This window comes from Monopterus albus, unplaced genomic scaffold, assembly GCF_001952655.1.
Source record: "Monopterus albus unplaced genomic scaffold, M_albus_1.0 scaffold108.1, whole genome shotgun sequence".
NCBI classification, from domain to species: domain Eukaryota; kingdom Metazoa; phylum Chordata; class Actinopteri; order Synbranchiformes; family Synbranchidae; genus Monopterus; species Monopterus albus.
In genome coordinates, this window is record NW_018127988.1 from 613,497 (window position 1) to 635,067 (window position 21,571).

The 21,571-nt window shown below is 39.4% G+C and overlaps 1 long non-coding RNA gene across 2 annotated transcripts in view; it reads left to right on the top strand.

Moving 5' to 3' along the window:
* The first annotated feature begins 8,779 nt into the window (after positions 1-8,779).
* LOC109966255 (uncharacterized) overlaps positions 8,780-21,571 on the top strand; it is a 45,518-nt gene continuing 32,726 nt past the window's right edge. The window contains exons 1-3 of one of the 2 annotated variants that reach the window (XR_002275741.1): positions 8,780-9,353; positions 12,653-12,783; positions 15,816-16,019. This is a non-coding gene — a long non-coding RNA (uncharacterized LOC109966255). Of the gene's footprint in view, positions 9,354-12,652; positions 12,784-15,815; positions 16,020-21,571 lie in introns of those variants that run through there. The other variant, XR_002275742.1, reaches the window with a different exon arrangement.

Genomic DNA, 21,571 nt, shown 5'->3' on the forward strand with positions numbered 1-21,571 from the left:
GGAGTTGTATAATGAAATGAATCTCTTTCTTCAGGATATGGGGCAGTCCACCTCTATTTCTCCCTCACTCCTCTTACCCCTTCTCTCTATGCGATACGGGCAAGGTAGAGTGTTCCATCACTGTCACAAGATGCCCAGATTGAGTGCCAAAGCCACTACTAAAGACAAGAAGCGCATCTCACTGCCTTATAAATACATTTGTAGATGGATGTGTGGTTAGACACGTCTGAAGGAGTGTGTGTGTGTGTGTGTGTGTACTACAGACATACTGTATTATGTAGAGGACTTTACTTCTCTTTGTTGCAGAAAAATTCATACAAACACAAGAATGATGTGCATGTTGCTTTCAGCTCACTGCATTTCAGATTTGATAAAATAAAAAAGAAAAAAACTAACATATCACCACTGCAGTAAGCACCCTCTTGACTTTAGGGGTCAAGTAGAAATGATCACATCTTTCTTCCAGTTTTATTAGCCTTAGCTGACTGACACGAGAAATGAGAAGATCCTGTTAGGTTCATATCCATCCATTCATGATCTATATCCCAGTGAACACTGAGTGAGAGGCACTAGTCTGTCACAGGGCTGACATGTAGACAAACAACCATACACACTCACACTCACTCTTTGGACAATTTAGAGTCACCAGTCAACCTAAACTGCATGTCTTTGGACTGTGGGAGGAAGAGAGAACCCACACAAATGCAGAGTGAACATACAAACTCATACTGTAAATAAACTTGCCTTGCCTTGATGTTAAATGATTCTTGTGACCTCTTCTGGAGGTCTTGAGCTTAGTTCAGTCATGCACACTCAAACCTAATGATTTTATGCATTATTATGTTATGTCCTAACTTACTCTACATCTTTTGCCTACTAGTGATATATTTACCGCTATAATCTTTACTCATTTAAAATATACAGCAAAATACCACTGTAATACAGTTCACCATCTGTAAACCACTTTTACAGATATTTATGGAATGTAGGAATATATGCATATATATTTACCATAGCCCAATTATGAATAGAGGGGTATGTTGTCAGTATTAACATATATAACAAATGTAACCATTCATCCACTGATGTGGTTTATTAGAGTCAGACATAAAAACACTTGCAATCTTCTTAGTGTCCTGCCAGGAAAGGTTTGTGAACCAGAAATGATCTTTTGGGAGAATTAAATTAAATAAATGAGGTAGCAAAGAATTGTAATACATAAAGTGGCTGCCCTTGTTTGAAAAAGGAAAACAGAGGAAATGCCCAACTTACAGCACTTACAAAACTTATTCACCCCTCTGGAGTTGTATAATGAAATGAATCTCTTTCTTCAGGATATGGGGCAGTCCACCTCTATTTCTCCCTCACTCCTCTTACCCCTTCTCTCTATGCGATACGGGCAAGGTAGAGTGTTCCATCACTGTCACAAGATGCCCAGATTGAGTGCCAAAGCCACTACTAAAGACAAGAAGCGCATCTCACTGCCTTATAAATACATTTGTAGATGGATGTGTGGTTAGACACGTCTGAAGGAGTGTGTGTGTGTGTGTGTGTGTACTACAGACATACTGTATTATGTAGAGGACTTTACTTCTCTTTGTTGCAGAAAAATTCATACAAACACAAGAATGATGTGCATGTTGCTTTCGGCTCACTGCATTTCAGATTTGATAAAATAAAAAAGAAAAAAACTAACATATCACCACTGCAGTAAGCACCCTCTTGACTTTAGGGGTCAAGTAGAAATGATCACATCTTCCTTCCAGTTTTATTAGCCTTAGCTGACTGACACGAGAAATGAGAAGATCCTGTTAGGTTCATATCCATCCATTCATGATCTATATCCCAGTGAACACTGAGTGAGAGGCACTAGTCTGTCACAGGGCTGACAGGTAGACAAACAACCATACACACTCACACTCACTCCTATGGACAATTTAGAGTCACCAGTCAACCTAAACTGCATGTCTTTGGACTGTGGGAGGAAGAGAGAACCCACACAAATGCAGAGTGAACATACAAACACATACTGTAAATAAACTTGCCTTGCCTTGATGTTAAATGATTCTTGTGACCTCTTCTGGAGGTCTTGAGCTTAGTTCAGTCATGCACACTCAAACCTAATGATTTTATGCATTATTATGTTATGTCCTAACTTACTCTACATCTTTTGCCTACTAGTGATATATTTACCGCTATAATCTTTACTCATTTAAAATATACAGCAAAATACCACTGTAATACAGTTCACCATCTGTAAACCACTTTTACAGATATTTATGGACTGTAGGAATATATGCATATATATTTACCATAGCCCAATTATGAATAGAGGGGTATGTTGTCAGTATTAACATATATAACAAATGTAACCATTCATCCACTGATGTGGTTTATTAGAGTCAGACATAAAAACACTTGCAATCTTCTTAGTGTCCTGCCAGGAAAGGTTTGTGAACCAGAAATGATCTTTTGGGAGAATTAAATAAAATAAATGAGGTAGCAAAGAATTGTACTACATAAAGTGGCTGTCCTTGTTTGAAAAAGGAAAACAGAGGAAATGCCCAACTTACAGCACTTATAAAACTTATTCACCCCCCCTTGGAACTTTTCATCTTTTAATTTTTTACAACAGTGATCATCGGGGACTGTAGGTGTAAAAGTTTTATTACTATAACTAAGCCAAAACATTACACACAACTAACAACATGACAATAACACATAACACCAACACTTAGCACACTAACACTAGCTGTGTTGACCTGGGGCAGCTGGCTGGATGTGGGTTGGCCTGCTGGTTTGAGTGGATGGGTGATGAGATGAGCCTGCAGGGAGCAAGCCTTCTGACCAGACTGGTCAGTCTACAATGAAAGTCGTTTTAGTCCAGCCAAGGAGAACGGGTGCTCCCATGTGTGATAGGTGTAGGTTACTGTAAGCCAGCTGGTGCAAGAAAACTTTGAGTGGCAACAGGACTTTCTCTTGGTGCAGTTCTGTGATGAATAGAATTTCACTCTCAGTGGAGAGCTGTGTGAGCTTCAGGTAAACAAGGTCATATACTGTATAACTTCCATCTCAGTTCTAATGTCTGTGTTACCTCACAGGTGGATCAGCTGTCCTGTTTGGTACGAATCTTTATCTCTGTGTTGCTCTTTGGTGTACTTCATGCTCTCCAGGTAGGTTTTTTGATTGGGCATAGTAAAACTTCATGCCTTCCTAGAGAAAGGCCTGGAATGAGAAGGTGCATATTAATGAAATCGGATCAAAGAGGCCGGATAATCCACATCTGTGGAGGGAGATGAGGGAGGTCCAGCTTTGGTGATGGGGTGAGTGTGAAGTACTACATGACAAGTAACTGCATGTTTTTGTAATTAAAGCTCTGTGGCAAAAATACATACCTCAGCCAATTTTTCCAGGTATGTGACCCCAGTAAATACGGCTGTTAACAGCCAACATCAAACACTGGCTCTGACCTCTCCAACGCACCTTGAAAGCAGGTCAGCAGACTTGTGACTGGACAATTTACATTTCAACCCCAATTTACGCAATGAGTTTCTCTTATGTGGCAGAGTGCCATTTGGCTCTCAGAGGGTCCTGCTGCCATGATGCAAGTGATTACAAGAAATGGAGTCTGGGAGATGAAGTGAACAAGTATAGTTTAATCAGCAAACCATGATGAGGTCACGAAATATCAAACTGTTTATCTATCAGAGCAGTTGTAGGTACTCAAGTGACACTTTTGTGTGATTGGACATCTGTGGCAAAGGGTTGTTGCACTAAATAATTATGAAATGGTTTATCTTTAACATAACTGAAATCTCAAGATGATTACCAGATGCTGCGGTATCAAATCAAATCAAATCAAATTTTATTTGTATAGCGCCAAATCACAACAAAAGTCATCTCAGGACACTTTACAAAGTAAGGTCTAGACCTTACTGTTATCAATATTATTACATAGGGAAAACCCAACAAGCAAGCACTTGGCGACAGTGGGGAGGAAAAACTCCCTTTAATGGAAGAAACCTCCGACAGACCCCGGCTCTTGGTGGGCTTAAAGCCACATTTTCACCCCAAAGATAAACACGTTCTGAAGTTAAGTGGAGACATGATTGATTCAGACACACAGAGGTGCAGTGAGGGAACGTTTTATCATGCTTTAAGGGAGGAATCAACAGACGCTTTCACACATAACAACAGGAACAGGTGCTGCCTCTAGAAAGGAAAAGATTACATGGTTTTATATTCACTAAAAAAAACGTTTAAAAAAGAGACAACCAGAAGCTAAAAGTCAATTTCCCTGCTCCTTTCTGTCTCCATTGTATTAATCTTTGCTCATGTAAATGCATCTTGTGTTTGCATGTGTGCGTTTGACCTTGTCCCTCAAAGCTTCTCTGGTGCTGTGGTTTTGTTGTAGCAGCTTTTACTGCACATGTTCTCACTCCTCACCCATATCTTTGAAACGTAACAATACAAGATGCTCAGTTTTTCATCTAAAACAAAACTTCTATTTTACACATGTCGACATTCAGAAAAATACCAAAACCCAAAAGAATTCATATTATTGTATTTTCTCTGTTTTGACATCTCATCTCTGCAATAGGACCAATCTACAGTTCTTTCATTATTGAGGTCAGAAATAATAGTGATGAAAGGAACTCGCAGCCGGGGCTTATTAGCATTATTTAATTTAAAAAGGGGGGATCCAGACCTGGTCTAAACAGTCCTGGCAAAAACTTAGAATTCAAGTATAAGGATGAGAAAAACAATCCTTCTAAAAATTTATACCAGTGTTCTTACTTTCTCTCAACTCCTATATTAACAAATAACGGTTTGATCTTTTGTTCATTTAAAAAACAAGCATAGGTTCATAAACTATCATTTTAATTATAAAACACATAGTTGCTTTTGAAACCTGTTACCATGTTTCTCTTCAGTTTGTAATATAGAAATTTGTGTCAGTGGAACAGCGAAATAAAAATCTTCTCTAAATAGGACTAATGGATTGTTATTGGTATTGATTTGAACTGGTTTGGCTCAAGTATCTGGCTTGTTAGGACTCTCTGACAAAGTGTTTATTAACTTCATTATTGTTATTATTGGTCAGGCCTGACAAAAAACAGAGATGTTCAGTAGAAAAAGACTAAGTGTGATGCTACAGAAAGTGAGGCTTGTTTATTTTATTTTATTAAGACATCAACTACTCTTCCTGAGGTCCCTACATCTGGTTGGAATGAAAGAAAAACCAAGGCTTTTCTTTTAGGTTTAAACTGAGGAATAAATAAATCCACGTGTTCCTGTGTTTCTGTGAGAGCCTTCAATCTGGTGTTTGTAAAAAAAAATAAATAAATAAAAAAAAGAAGCAAAGATCTGGAGGTTTCATGTTCTGAGGGCTCCAGTGGCACAAAAAGACTCGTGCTGCCTCCCAGTGGTCACGCAGAGAAACTGCACTGGAGCAGGTTCATAGCTTTAAATGAACAATAGAGTTAACATGGTTAAAAAATCAAGCAGCAGTTATGTACTACTCTACACTCATACCAGTAGACAAAAAGCACCATGATCCATTAATTATGTTTATCTTTAATAAAATCCTGGTACTTTCATTAGTTATTTATTTAAAATCATCCATTTCATAATCACAGTTATTAGTGCTAACCTCATACAATACACACAGCTGAGTAAAGGGGACATTAACATATATACTGTACAGTCCTGTTACCAACCAGTTCTGCTGAAACTGATCCGTTTGATCGCAATATAAAAACCTGCTGACGTCCTCTCCAAGAATAAACACATTGTGATACAGATGCACTAAAATTCAGCTGAGACATATTAAAAACATGTACAGTACATATCCAGATCCAATTTGGACCAGTTCTTACATTTCCAGAACCCAAAATATTCGGTCAACTGAGTTTGCTTTCAGTACGAATACTTAATAAAACCTATGAGTCACATGACACCAACCAAAATTGTTCTTTTCCTCTATTCTACCACAAAAAAACATCCTCTACACATTCAAGTAAGACATGATCGGATAAGACAGTCACATATCCACAGGATGGAAAAATGACCAAAATATGATGTCCAGTGGTTTTCTTACAAGTATGTTCAAGCATCAAGTACAGATTGAACTATTGATCCAAGCCTTTCTGGGTGGTAGCGCTTTAAAAAAAATAAATCCATGTCTACATGCACTCCTTGTTGCAGATTGCATATAAATATATACAGGTTGTGTTAACCTTGACCAAAGGGTGATTAACCCTTCTCAGATTCTTAACTGAATACTTACAAGCCCAGCCAGATAAAATTATTTAATAACTGACTAGAAAAAAATATTGTGGAAACTCTAGAATAAAGTTTCAAAATTCTGTGTAGCAGGTGTTGTTTTTTTTTTATCTTAAAGGTCCCCCGACCTTTTGGTAGGGTCACAACCTCCAGGTTGGGAACCACAAGTTTAGAAAATGCCATTAAAAAGTAATATTTAGAGCAGCGCTCTGAACAAAGGTACACAGAACATGATATTTATGGTTAAAAGAAAAATACAGTTCAACATGTACAACAACAACAACAAGGTCAGAGACCCTGAAGTTAGTCACACGTCACTAGTTACTTTGAAGTGTGGACAAAAACATGAGCAAAGAGCAAGAAGCAGCCAAGTCTTGTTCTCTATTAACTCCCATTAGCATTGGTGTTAATGTATACACCCAACTTTTCAATACACTGTACAAGTAAGAAGATACAACACGGCCATGTGTGTTTGTGTGTGTGAGCATTACGTTGACAGATTAAGACTAGAAGGGGGATTAAAAGTAACAACTGGAGCACTGAACCCAATCACATCATGGCTGGTGAGTCATTAACCCCGGTATGTCTGAATAGTGTCTGTAAAAATAGACAAAAATATGATCTACTGTATGTAAAATACAGAACTGCCAGTATTTCTGAGGGTTTAAAGCTTAACACAATTTCACACAACTGAGTTTATCACAAATAAATTATATATACACTACTGTCTATTTTGTATGAGGTTATCTCTAACCCTGATCCTGAAGGTTACAATTAGAATATAGACTGTGTGGACTGTGACAGTTGGGCTCTAAACGTAAATGAGAGATCAGATTTGGACTTTTATTGAATTTGCAAAGACATGTTTTCAGTTAGTTTTATGTGTTAATAAATGCAGGTGATGGACAAAAATTGCTGCCTAATTTAAATGTACAACACTAGAAGATGTGCAAAAAATCAAACGGCCTGAAGACTTTCTGAAGTGACTAATTATCACAGCACAGACAAAAGGTATAATTCGTTGACATCAAGCTAATATTTACGTAGCTATTTGTTGATTTACACTTTGTAGCAAGTAACTGGCCTTTTTGTCTAGGCACACAAGTGAATTTACTAGTGAACAGTTTCTGCATGTTTAGTAAATATTGGTGCTGGAGACAAGAGCAGGGGTTATGATTTTGCTGGCAATTGTTGGTTTGTTTGAAAACAACATAACTCAGAAAATAATGAACAAATTTTGATTAAACTTTTGGAGAGGTAGGGTAAGGCCCACGGAAAACTGATTAGATTTTGGTGCAGATCCGTATAATAATTTGGATGCAAGAATATTTTAAAAGATTGTTCACCATTGTGTGTGCTGGAAAGGCTGCTGGCTGTATGTGTGCTGCTGCACTGCTGAGCACTCCGAGCACATATGAAGAAAAATAGGCAGTGATAGCTGCCCATTCATTGTCAATGGAAACTGAGTGCTGTCACTCAGTACACCCCACTGTGTGAGACAGGGACTGAAGGAGCCTACAGCTGGAGACCGATGCACTCCATTCAGCGACAGCTGGGTGAGAGCTCGATGGCAGACATTTACAGCTAGGCTCAAAGCTGTTACCATTTTGATCTGTAGGACTGGTATTATGCCATTTTATTACATTTTGGCAAAGTTACCACTTAGATTGAGAATATGTGGTCAGCCTATCCAAGCAATGCCAATTTAAAATTTGTTCCGAGGTTTGTTAGTGGTGAGTACTCTTTATCTGACCAAGCCCGCTCTATTAGCAGGCAGATGCATCTCGTTCAAAGCACAACAGTCTGTTCAGAAGGATGTGGTGTTCCAGCCGCACATTGTCTGAACCTAAAAAGCAGTACACCCTGTGTTTCCCTTAACCATCACCTGCCATAACCTCAGGGGTTGACGCGGACTGTGGGCTCAAACTTTTTGCACCTTTTTGTAAGTAGTTTCTGCTTAATAAAAACACATTTAAGTTTAGTGATCAAACTGTGATCAAAACTGTATGTATCTAGGTAGCCTGAATGAATTGGTCCATACACAGCATGAGTGTTGTGCATGAACGTGTTCACTTTTCAGTGAACATTTGAACTGAATGTATCAATTTGTAACTAGTGAACCTGAATGTGAGAGGCTTTGTTCAATTCATACCTCATATTGCTAATATTCTGTGAGCTGAAGAAAGAAGTTGCCCATCTTTGGAGTCAACCCTATGGAGTATTTTCTTTCTACAAACACTAGCCATGCTAATGTCAGTGACAGAAACTACATTTCCTGTGACTGACATAATAATAACCATGCAGGGTTTTGATCATGTATTTTCAGGGTGTTTGCATGGTCACTTAACTCAATACTTAAAGAAACAGGTCTAATTGAGACTAAAGTTCTTTCTTGTGAATTATCCGTACCACATAGACTAAAGTTCCCTTTCTTGTGAATTATCCGTACCACATACCAGTGTAGTGGGTGGCGGTAATGCACCTGAATGCTGGTTCGCCAATATGCTAAGAAGAACCGAAGAAGAAGAAGAAGAAGAAAAGAAAAAAAGGAAGAAGCAATGGTAAAGGTGTAGTTAGCATTAGCAGCTAACCCTCCAGAATTAGCAGCTACACGTGAAGTGACCACAGTAAACAGAACTGACAGGATTTTTTTCCTTCTTTTTTTGACTAGAGGCCCGCTACCTTTCAGTGTGTCTACATATGTAAAGCCTTCAACATTACTGGAACTGGGAGAGCGGTGTGTTTGTGTCACTGTGAGCCTTCATCAGCCGTGAGTAGCGCCAAGTTCAAAACTGCAGCGGACTGCGAGTTGAACCTGTGGATGAGTGCGTGCACCATCTGGCTTGAAAGCTAGTTTTAGGTCAGCGCACGCCGACATATTTCTCAACGATTTTGAAAATAACGTTACTGGACATTGGTTGCATAGTTGAATTTTAAGATGAACTTAATCTGAGGACCAGATCAACAATTAAATATCAGGGGTGTCATATGGAAAATGACTCACCATGGATGGACTTTATAGTGTGGATGTTTCTGCACCGAGGGAGAGGAGTAAAATTCGGTTCAAGGTAAGACGGGCTCGACTGTATGTTCATGTTTATGGCTGGTTTGCTGTTGTTAACGTGGCGGGCTGCAAGTTATCAATACGTTTTGGTAGTTGTCAGTCACAATGAATTGTCGTACGTATGCAGCAGCTGTGGATGGATGGATGACTGCTGGTTACATGTTGCTGAACCTTATTCAAAAGGAAATTGGCAAATTTTACTCTCAGTCTTGCAACTTTGGACATTATAGTCTAATCATTGCTGCCAAACAGTTGTATTTTTTTATGCAGGTTTTGTCTGGATCTTTTAATCATTTGCTCACCAGCAGGATGCAACAGGTGCAGCAGCTCCTTACAACATATAGCCTAAATGAACTTAATCATATTCATATCTGCTAGAATTTTACCCAAATTGTAAGTGAAATATAGCAGGAATAGTCTTTTTAATAGATGATGAAGTCTAGTCAGAGCATGGAGAGAACTGTGTGAGAGTCAGTATTCTTCATTGCAGTAAAACACTACAGTACTTAAGTAAATGTTCATAGTTTCTTTACACCACTGAACTTATGAATGTATAAGTATACAAGTGGTAGTGACTGGGGCCTGGGGATGGTTGGGTAGGAGGAGATTTTACTGAAGAATTTTTGTCTGCGTGGAGGTGGAAAGTCTATGATAATCGACCACATGATCAAATGTCCCTTCTGGATGCAATGGAGGCTGGCTGCAGAGACATCTCAGCTGAAGATTGCCAGGGGTGGATAAGGCATTCTAAACGTTTCTTTCCAAGGTGCATAGCAAGAGACATTATAAGGTGTGATGTTGATGAGAACATGTGGCCAAATGCTGATGATCGTGTAGATTAGGACTTTTTGGTCTGTCATTTTGTTTTATTTTTGTCTATTGTTGTAAACACAGGGCAAAGTGCTTTTTTCTGTGATTACTGATAGCAATGTGCAAATGCCAATACCGTAAAGCCTTTACTGCAGCAATTCTGCCCTTTTTTTTATAATCCATAAAGTACTGATGGCTCCACTGTACATATACTATACGAAATTTATCCACACACACAATTTTAGTGTGTTTACAGTAAGGCTGACTGAATTACTGTATTTCTACATTTTTGGATATCAAAGATGGTTTTCATATTGTATACAGTTCAATGAGAAGTAATGTCATTTTTGTAAAGTGATTACTTTTTTACATTTTGACAGTCTGTGCACTATGACTGACTATATGTTCCTGTTGGATAGAAAACTAGTGCTAATGTTTTGATCAAACGACTCAATTATGAGTCAGGTTTGCTGTGTTTTGATAAAGTTAGTATATGTAGAAAATGGTATTTTGCATTGTGAAATGTAAAGTTTGTATTTATTTAACAAAATGTGGTTTTGGTCCGAAAATGAACCATTTGGCCAGGTGTGTGATGTAACTGTGTTGCTGTGTTAAGAGTTTAGAAGTATTTTAAGTATTGGTTAATGCTTGTTAGCAACAGCAAAAAACTGTAATGTGTGAACTGAACTTTGAGCTGGCTTCTGTGAAGTGCGAACTTGCACAACACTTTTTTAATATGGAAATATTACAAATGAATTAATGAATTATGATGCGCGAATCTCAGAGCATTGTGCTCTTTTAACCTCACGTGCCTTATTTTAAATAAAGGCAGCCCTTGCTGATGTCAGAAGACATTACTACACTTTTATAAAATATAACTAACTTTCAGGGAGACTCTTTAATATAGATTGAAGAGCAGAATTTACCACTTCTGCCATTATCTATACTGCTTATTCAGGAATAAGCAATATAAATAATGGATGTATGGAAAAAAAAGTTGAATATGTCCAGCTCATTCTCATTCCTGGGGTGCTGAATACTGATACTGTGAAGTATCTTTTGTGTCACAGAGCTTTCAATAACCCACTTGTGTCAGTATTTGAGGTCCAGTTTTGCCCACAATCTTTTCCTGAACCTAACCAGGAAGGTTTTGTCCCTAAACCTAACCACAGCTTTAGTGGTAAAACATAGTTTTTGTTCATAAAGCCAATTTGTTTACTTATCTTTTGTGAAGTAGCTTTGATGTTTCATAGTGACATGAGTGGGATAACATTGTTCTCTGCTGAAAAACCCTGTGTGTCTTATTCTCATGCCAAAAACACCCTTTAGCATCTGTATGAGACGTGAAAGATGCCTGACAAAGTGTCAGTATTTGACACCTTGGGATGAGAACGTGTTGAACTGTCATATTTGTTATACACTACAAAGACATTTGGTTTTGACAGTCTAGTACTACTTGGGTGAGTGGAGTGCCCGATTGTACCTAACTGTGTTTCCAGAATAGTCACTTGTAAATTTAAATTTGTGCAGTTTCAAACAGTTTCTCCTGAGAGAAATGTATAATGTTGCACTTGGTTGTTCACATGAAAAGAGAGAGAACTAAAATAGAGAGCTTGAGCGAAATGTTCACACCGAAGCTCTTTTCTCACCACTGCAGAGCGGGCCAATAAATATATGCGTGGGTGTGGATGTTGGATTGTGATTTTCAGAAAGTTGCAGAGTGGCTGGACAGAAACTTCCCAAATCCAATGTCACGTTTTTGAAGTTATTAGACCATCTGGCAAGCATTTCTGAAGATGCATACTGGCAGCTTAAGTTACCCTCACTGTCTCATTATGCTTATCACAATATAATATGGTACATGTTATGTACTGTATTTGCGATAACAGGCTTATTTAGGAGACTATAATGCATCAGGTAAAGATGTTATGCATTGTATGAAGACACGATTCCGCAGTACAATTATTTTTGGTGCGGTTGACAGTGAGAAAAAAGTGGAGGTAAAGGGAGAATAACAAAGAGTAAGTAATAACAGATGGACAGAGGGAATCAGTAATATTTAGTTTTAAAAGGAAAAAAAAAAGAGTGTGAGAGGCTGTCATCAGTTTATGAGCCAGAATGTGGGTGGTGATATTGACTGGTGTTTCATTACCCTTAAATAGGCTATTGATCAGCCTGTTTTGAGGCTTTGTGTATTTCTGTAAGGCACACTACAGACACACGGGCATACTGTGCTGACAATAGGCTGTCTGCAATGATTGACTGGCAGGCCCTTGTCTCTCTCTCTCTCTCTCTCTCTCTCTCTCTCTATCACTGATGCACACAGATGCCCACACGCAAACACACAGTCACAAGATTCCTCCCCCACCGACGCTGTGTCTCTGTTTTTCAAATACACGCACGCACACAACACAGTATCTTCAGTCTCTCTCATCTATAGCCTCTCAACATTGTGCTATCTCTGCCTGCTTTGTGTCCCTACCTTCCTGCCAGGAGTGATGGGGCTGGAGCTCCTTTTGTTCCAGGCCCTGCCTATCAAGCCAGAGTGCCAGCTTATCAAAATGAACATTACCATAACACTAGATCCGCTGGCATCTCAGACGCAAACAAAGGAAATACCAAAGGTGAGCTGAGCAAACACTACAATACTGCTCCACATAATGGTGTCTTGACATTTCTAGAGCGACAGGTAATAGAAGGCTAATGGCTTTCTTGGTCTGCAAGTGTATGTGTTTTTTTACTGGTGTATGCTTATGTGCATACAGAAAAGTTTATATGTATACCCAGGCATAGATTTTTTATCACAAGCCCCACAGGTCACCAAGCCCCTAAATTTGGTGGCTTAGTCTGTTTTTGGTGCCCTAAATGTATGTAAACACAATGCAAAAAAGGCAATTTAATGCAACTTAACACAACCTTCCCAAACTGTGACACTTGAACAGATGAACAGAATGAAAATATGTTTAAACTAGTGCTGTCTAGTTGAACTATTAGTTTCGAGGGCCATTAGTAGGGTCTCTTCTAGTCAAACTTTTGTTTTTACATTATTAGATTTTATTTTTTGTCATATAGCCACTTTTTGACAAGTCGATGTGAATGGCTTCATTCATGTCTCCAGCCTGAGAGTTTCTGTTGTGTTTTGGTTAGCCATGCTGCTAATGTAGCCTATTCTTAGCACCACTTCTACCACCAGTGTCTCAGCATTGATAGATAAAAATCACTGTTTAGCATCTGGTACTAACGAAAACACATGGCGTGTTCTTATGGTGTGTTACCTGCTACCAACGTCAACAAAAGGGGTTTTCTTCCCATGGGCGTTCACATCCTAATCATCTCTTGTACTTGACCGGTCAACGCAGTGTACGCAGAGTGAGCATGTGTTGATGTGTGTCGTGTTAACACGTACGCAAAGTAACTATGTGTTAGCACGTACAATAATTGCATGTGGGCAGCGCGGTGGTTAGCGCTGTTGCCTCACAGCGAGAAGGTTGCAGGTTCATGACCTTTCTGTGCAGAGTTTGCCTGTTCTCCCCGTGCTTGCGTGGGTTCTCTCCGGGTATTCCGGCTTCCTCCTACTGTCCAAAGACATGCAGCTTAGGTTGACTGGTGTCTCTAAATTGCCCGTAGGAGTGTATGTGTGCAGTGAGTGGTTGTTTGTCTGCATGTCAACCCTGCGATGGACTGGCGGCCTGTCCAGGGTGTACCCTGCCTTTGCCCGATTGCTGGCTGGGATTGGCTAGGAAGAAGGTTCCCTTGAAGGAGACAAACTGAACAGTACTGTGTTTTGCTAATGTTACATACCTGCTACTTTGGCAGTGAAATGATCCTTTCCTTGGACCTTGCTATAAAACAAATTAAAGTAGAAATGTACTGGAAGAATTACCGAGTTGGAATCACCATTCTTGCTTCATGCAATATTTAGTCTGTTTCTTTACTTAAGCAAAAGTATGCTCATATGGAGGCAGAGTTACATAAAGGTAAGCTGACATACACAGATGGACAAAGACCCGGACCCAGTGCAGCTACAGATGGACGCTCACAAGAGTGTAAATACATGTGTATACTGTACACACAGGAACACAGGTTCAAAGGCACACACAAGGACATAGTATACCAGTCCTCCTGTTGGCATGAGCTTTGATCAGTATGCTTCACAGTCCACACACACACACACACACACACACACACACACAGTCTGTAAGTAACACACTGAATTCAATGGGAAACTGTGTCCAAACCTTTGATTGGTAGTGTTTCTTTTTAGGCACAACCATCACAGTCACCCTCCCAAAATTTCCGGCTTTGTGGGTGAATGATAGTACAATTATGCACACCTGCCTGTTAGTCAAAGTCACCAGATATATACATTTCCATATTTATGCCTGCCTGTTATTTCCAGTTAAAAGGTCATCTGCTCAGCAGTTATTTGCATAGAAGAGGGGAGCACAGGGAGGCGAGCTGTAGATGAGTCACAGAAAGGGCGTGAAGGATGCCTCAGATGCTTTGCTTTTTGTTCTCCTCAAACTAAGTCTGTGTCAGTGTCAGCATTGTGATGTTCTTTATTAGTAAATTCCTGAAAGTAGCTGTTATCCAGGAAATTTCAAAGTACAAATTTGACTGATGAAAACTGTATCTTAAACCCTTTTTACACCACCCATTCAATGCAGGGGTTTTCCACGAGTTTCCTGCCACACTATTCTGTGTAAAAGGAACATTTCCAGGGGGGGGGGGGGTCGTTGACCCCACCAAAATGCTGCAATGAGAGGTAGTATTTTTGCCGAGACGAGTTCGGCCCACCTCCTGTATGAACGGGAGAAGGTGGAATGTGTGGTCGGAGGTCTGTGTTGAACAAGAGAGAGAGCTAGAGATTGAGAGAGCTGGGTCAGTGAGAACAAGGTGAAGCAGAGAACTACAGTTTTATTTTGTGATTGTTTCGCTATGTGAATAAACACAGCCACACCTCTGCACAGCCCTCTTGGAAAGGACTGTGCATGAATGCAGCCAAAACGCAGCTTCAGCCTGTTCTGAGGTGAGGTGCACCTTGAGTGTGTGTAGCTCTGCCCTGAAACTGGATGCATTCCCAATTTCCACTTATAAATAGCTTAAATCAAAAAAGCTGCCTTGAAGAAGGGTCAAAATGTTGGCAGTTTTCCATGGTCTCTTTGTAAAAGGGGCTTTAGAGTTATAAAAAATGTAATAATTATATGCATTTGCCAATTTAGTTTTTTAAACATAAATTAGGAAACATTTTTGATATGAGTCCTTTTATAATTTGGTTAATATGTAATTGGGACAAAGATGCTATATCTAGTAATGAAACATTTTTCTGCTGAAAATAAACTTGCCAGTGCGATGGACAAACTGTGTAATGGTCACAGTGCTTCTAAATTACTACAAACATGTTTGGCTTTTATTTACTTCAGTTTAATGTACTTATGAGTTTACATATGCTTATAAATATATCGTATGTGTGATAAACTAATGTCAGCCTCTTATTATTACATTTGGTAAAACAGAATATTATTGCATTTGAGAGCAGTAGGACTATGTTTGACTGAAATAACAAACCAGAAAAATGAAATTTTGATGTGTTTATTCTTAAGTTGTAAGTGCTTGCACTTAAGTGAATTTAAGTATTCGTTTGTGTGTTTGAAAGCATACGGGAAATTAAATCTGAAGGTCACAAACCACCAAGGACCGTCAAGCAAATTAAAGAAGCAGAAGGAGAGAGGTAAATAGAGAAAGAGAAGAGTAAAAAATAAGTCTCCCCTGCTGTGGGGAGCTGGGACCCTGTTTTTGTTGAGCTGGTTTTTTTTCCTGCCTTCCTTAAATGAGGTCTGCTGAATCCTTCTCATACCAACACGCACACACACACAGAGGCAAACAAGCCTAAACTAAAGGAAACTATCCCTCACATGAAAAGCCAACAGAATATCCCCTCATATTCTGCTACTCTTTTCTTAAACCTTCATGTAAGCCACTGAAAGAATGCACTAACACTGAAACTACCTGATGGAAAATTTAATAACTTAACCCAGAGTAAGAGATGAGCAAACTGTTGAATCACCATGTGTTGGTTTAATCATTAATTACATTAATGGCCCTGACTGGCAGTGGCAGATTTTTTTTTTCCCATTCAGCTAATTATGATGATAGCAATGATCACATTGGGGTAATTGCACGGCTTTTATCAGTTTCCACACAATTATTCTTTATATTTAAAGATTGGTTTCAGGCTCTTAAATGTACCTTAACTGTATCTCCTCCTTCAGAGAAACTGGACTAATACAAAACAATAAAATGAGATTTTACCAGCAGCATTTAATTATGAGTTCCATCAACATTGTCATCCAGGCTCACATCCACCCACAGTGCTGTTTGTGCTCTAGTGTCCAAGATGTTACACGATTAGCGAGGGAAACTACTTACTGCATGATGTTCTCACAGCCAAGTTCAAAATGTACACCCCATTTCATCACTATAGTCATTATCCAAAATGAAGATTCCTCCTGCCAGCCAAAACTCCAGCCTGTGCTCCATTAGCCAGCATTGCCAGTCAGTCCAGATGGCTACAGCCAGGCTCTGCCACCATGTGGCCTGTTTGGATTCACTGAAACAGAGTGGGTCATTTCGCAATCCCTTCCTGCATCCATGCATGGCAAACAATTCACACATATTTCACACACAGACACATCAGAACACAAACACTGTGGTGAAGACAAATGGCAGACTGTACCAAGGTCACCTTTGTTTAGTACACAACTTGAAGTCCTGTGTCTTGCCAGTGTCATTGATTCAGTATATTTCTATAACTTGTATATGTTAAAAATTAATTAGTATCCCAATTTATCAGGCACTTAATTAATCAGATTATCCAAATAGAGAGCCCATTACATATGAATATTTTACTAGTACAACTGCGTTCAGGTTGCAGAATTTGAAACTGACATAGTGGATCCTCTGTCACCGACTTCAGCTGGTCCAGTACTGAGTTGGCACACATGGTCATCAAACAGAAAGTTAAACCTGCCTAGGGGGTACTAAAACACTGATGTTCCACTGTGAGTGTGACTTGTTTTGTTTACAAGATCCAGCTGCTGCAGTAATATTTTATTTTATTTCATAAAAGTACTGCTGCTGGCTGCTGCATTGTTTGGTTTGCATTCCGTCATTCAGTGCCAATGACAAATCATGCCAGTTTTTTTGCACATGCTTAGGTCATGGCTGGCTGCTTTTATTTTAATTGAAACATTTTTTATATTGTGACAAACTAGGATAGCACAACTTTAGTCATCTGACTGTCAAAAGACAACACCCAAGTTTCCGGGCTCTTTATTTAACATTATTAGATTAAACCCCAAGAAGAAATGAGAGATTATAAATGCTGCTAGTGCTGGAAGTCCTGTACAATAGGTGTTATTGTTTGTGTAATGCCTGCTTATCTAGATTTTATTAGTTGACATTTCAAAAAAAGTGCAGAAAGAGAGGACTAACAGGGAGAATGAACACAGCTGATGAATACTCATGAGCTCTGCAAGTTCCGAATGTGTAATTTTTCTTGGTTCATTAAGCAACAATAATGCTTCAACCACTACCATTAAAACAAAACAAAACAGTGTAGTTGGCAGTCTGTCACCTTACACTGCATAGCATAAACCCACACTGAAAACATCAAATCCAAGCACAAAAGAGCCCCAGAGATCTCAAACGTGACCACCCAGTCAGACATTAGTCCCTGTAATTGTACTACATGTTCCAGCAGTAAAACATATGAGCTGTTTTACACTGCTGAGTGTTGGGTCTGATTGTCTTGCATGCGCTGTGCACCTATGTATGTGTGTGTGTGTGTGTGTCTGTGTGCGGGAGAGAGAGTGCATAGGCATGGATCTAATTAGGATTCAAGCAGTTAATGAGCAGAGGCCTGATGGCGTGTGATTGCCTGGGTCTAATGCGTAGCAGACACTTAGGGAACATCAGCCCTCATGTCTACACACATTTTAGTAGAAAACCACAGTGGCAGAAAAGCTTTCACCTTTTCTCCATTTTTGTTTCTTGCTTTTTTCTTTTCTGGTGTTTTAGTTTCCCTGTACTTTTGTATAAATACTCACTCCAACTTTCTCTCTCTTGCACACATACATTCACACTGCCTAATGAATAATGGCTGAAGTGGAGAGGTGTAGAGGTTATTTACTTACATAGCACTTCCTCAGCTTTCATCTCTCTGTAGGGGCATCACTCTCACAATGAATAAATCACAAAAGTAGAGATACTCTTTCTGCTGATTTCTATTGGAACTGCTATGACAGTCTTACTTAGATTTACTTTGCCTCTGCAAGCAAGTCCTTTGATTGTCATTGGGCCTTTACCTTTAGTATAGAGAATGTGAAGATGACATCATGCTGTGTCCTATGGAACCTCAGTATACTAGTTAAATGATGTTTGGCCCCAAAGATGGGGGGTTTCAGGCCATGCCGTCAAATATACAAGACCGTTTTCCAGATGTAACCTACCCTTAACACAAAGCATCCCTGAATCCTATCCTCACCCAAGCAAAGAGCAGATATCTGGCTTGACACACAGCATCTGCATTATATTTGATGAGGTTAAGTAGTGGCAGGCTCAACTGGATCATAATGGTAGTCACCTTCGAGAGCTGGGTTCGATCAGTTGTTCAGCCATTGACATTGTACATACAGTAGAGTATCATCGTCCACTTTAGTGTTCTGTTTGAGCAGGTAGGACAGAAATGGATTCATCTGTAGTGTTTGTTATTTGCAGACAGCTGCTAGCTAGTGTTAGCTCCCGAACCGAGAGCTGAGTTCAGGGTGCAGAGTCATTTTTCAGTCTGTCAGTCTCAGTGAGATCTCTAGGGCTGCTATGAGTTAGCTGCAGTCAGTAAAGTCTGTCAGTTACCACAGTCGGTAAAATGAGATCTAAACTATTATGGACTGATCTGCAGATGGATAAAGTTAATGCTAGTTCATAAACTCTGACACTGAATGTTTGCTTCCTCTGTCCAGGGGAATATTGACAAACACGCGTGGGAAAGCTGATCAGTCCGATCAGTGTGATTAGCAATCCAGTTGATTCATTTTGAATATTTATTGGTTTCAACCAGTGCTGCTGAAGCAGCAAGAGAGGGTTGGGAAGAGAGAGATGGAGGAGGGCAGCAGCCGACATGCAGAAGGGAGCTAGTGCAGAAGGGACAAGTCAGATGAACAGCACTATAGCATTACTATATTTAATAAAATAATTACGAAAACGTGACACCCCCTGAGCTACCACCACAATTGGAATGTAATTTTGTGGTAAACACTGCACATGACTACTATAACACAGAGAAACTAAAGCTTTGTAATTCACAAAAGCTGTTTACATCTGAGTTTTCTTGCAGTTATTACAGGAAGAACTGGTTCGTTGAGCATCAATAGTTATGATGACTGAACAGAAAAAGAAAACAGTGCCTGTTTGTTTGGCAAGAGACATTTATGAAGTACAAAAGCACAGCTGCAGCAAGAACTTAAAGGATTACCAGAGTAATTGAAGCATCAGGGGAGTCTGCATAGAGGACAAGCAACAAAGAGCTTGTTAGCAGAGAGCAGATTAGGGGTCAGAATGTCCACCTCTATTACAGAGTTACATGAATGTACACAAGGAAGGTCTGAGCCAGTGGAGGGGAAAACAATCTCTGCATCTCTACAAACATAATGCCAAATCAAATTGTCACAATACTGACCTAAGTACTGACCTTGAGGCTTTTTAATATGTAGCCTCTGTGATAATAAGGCCCCTCGATATAAATATTTGTGTAGGTGGAGATGTTTGAGTCCACTCTACTGAATACAGTGCTGAAAAAAGTTTCTTTCATTCACCTCATTTGCTTCCTTTGTCTCTAACTCTGCCACTGAAACTTTATTGCCACAGACTCTCACACACACACATTTGCACATGCACACCTTCTCGCTCCCCCACAACCCTGACTGCTGTGCCAGTGTTTTTCTCTTCTAATTAAAGGGAAATTTCCGCTGGGGGATGGCGACCGAGTTCATAACATCATCTGAGTGACAATAGAATTGATGGTGTTGTGGCACCATCATATGCTATACAAAACTGCACTCCTGTCCCCGACAGACACACAAACGCATACCTAATATTATTCCTGTGCTGCATTTACAGAAGCTGTTTATGTATTCACATAATTAATGTGTTTGTGTGGATATGTGCCTTTGTAGTAATGTGTGTGTCAAGAGTTGCTTCACTTCTTCACTCTCATGACCATATTTCTGTATCATAGCAAGATATATAACAGCTGAATGAACAGTTCACACATAATGGCTTCTACTTATGACCGTGTGATATTTCAGTTTTTCTTTTTTAATAAATCTGCAAAAATGTCAAAAATTCTGTGTTTTTCTGTCAATATGGGGTGCTGTGTGTACATTAATGAGGAAAAAAATGAACTTAAATGATTTTAGTGAACTTGCAATAAAAATCTTTGATCTTTTACAAAACCAGCAAACAGTACTCACACATCAATATGGAGTCATAGCACCAATAGCCGTTGCTATGGGAGATCAGCACGACTGTCTTTACATGACCTAAGGATCATCATCGGGGTGACAGATAATCCTGGTGTTGACCCTTTGTTAAGGAACAGTTTTTAAAGCAGATGTGTTTCCTGTCGCTGTATGATTGCAAACACCAGGCTTCTCGTTGGGTACATATTTCCTCTGACTCCCCTGTGATCACTTGCCAAATATGGATAAGGCATTTTGTGACACAGGAAATCGTTTTAGCAGTACTCAGTTATTGACAGAAATATACAAAAATGTATGAACCAACCTGTCAAGTTTAATGTTGGGTATTGAACTTCAAAACTTTTATGGCATCGATAGAACTACTTCAGTACTATCAAGTATAGAAAAATAGTTTTCTACCTTTTTATTTATTGATGTTGATGTTAACAGAATCTAAGGTTAAGGTAAATAGGTTTACTTTTTATGTTATGAAACTGCTTTGAATGCACAAAAATGCCAAGGAATTTCAAAATAAAAATGTACCAAAATGTACTGGAGGTTTTTTTTTGACAAAAGTATTGTTTAGGAACTGGTATCGAAGTCAAAGTATGATATCGATACCGGTATCGAAAATGTTGGAAAGATACCCAGCCTAGTTCAACTGTTCATACCCTGAAATTGCTCAAACCAGAGATCCATATGAAAAATGTTATCACCTCGCATGTAATTAATCTAACCACTTTACCACATTCTCTCCTCCTCTCTTTCTTTTTGCTGCTCCAGCACGACCAAGTTTTGTGATCCAGCCCCAGAACACTGAGGTGCTGGTGGGGGAGAGTGTGACCCTGGAGTGCAGTGCCACAGGCCAGCCACAACCTCGAATCTCCTGGACACA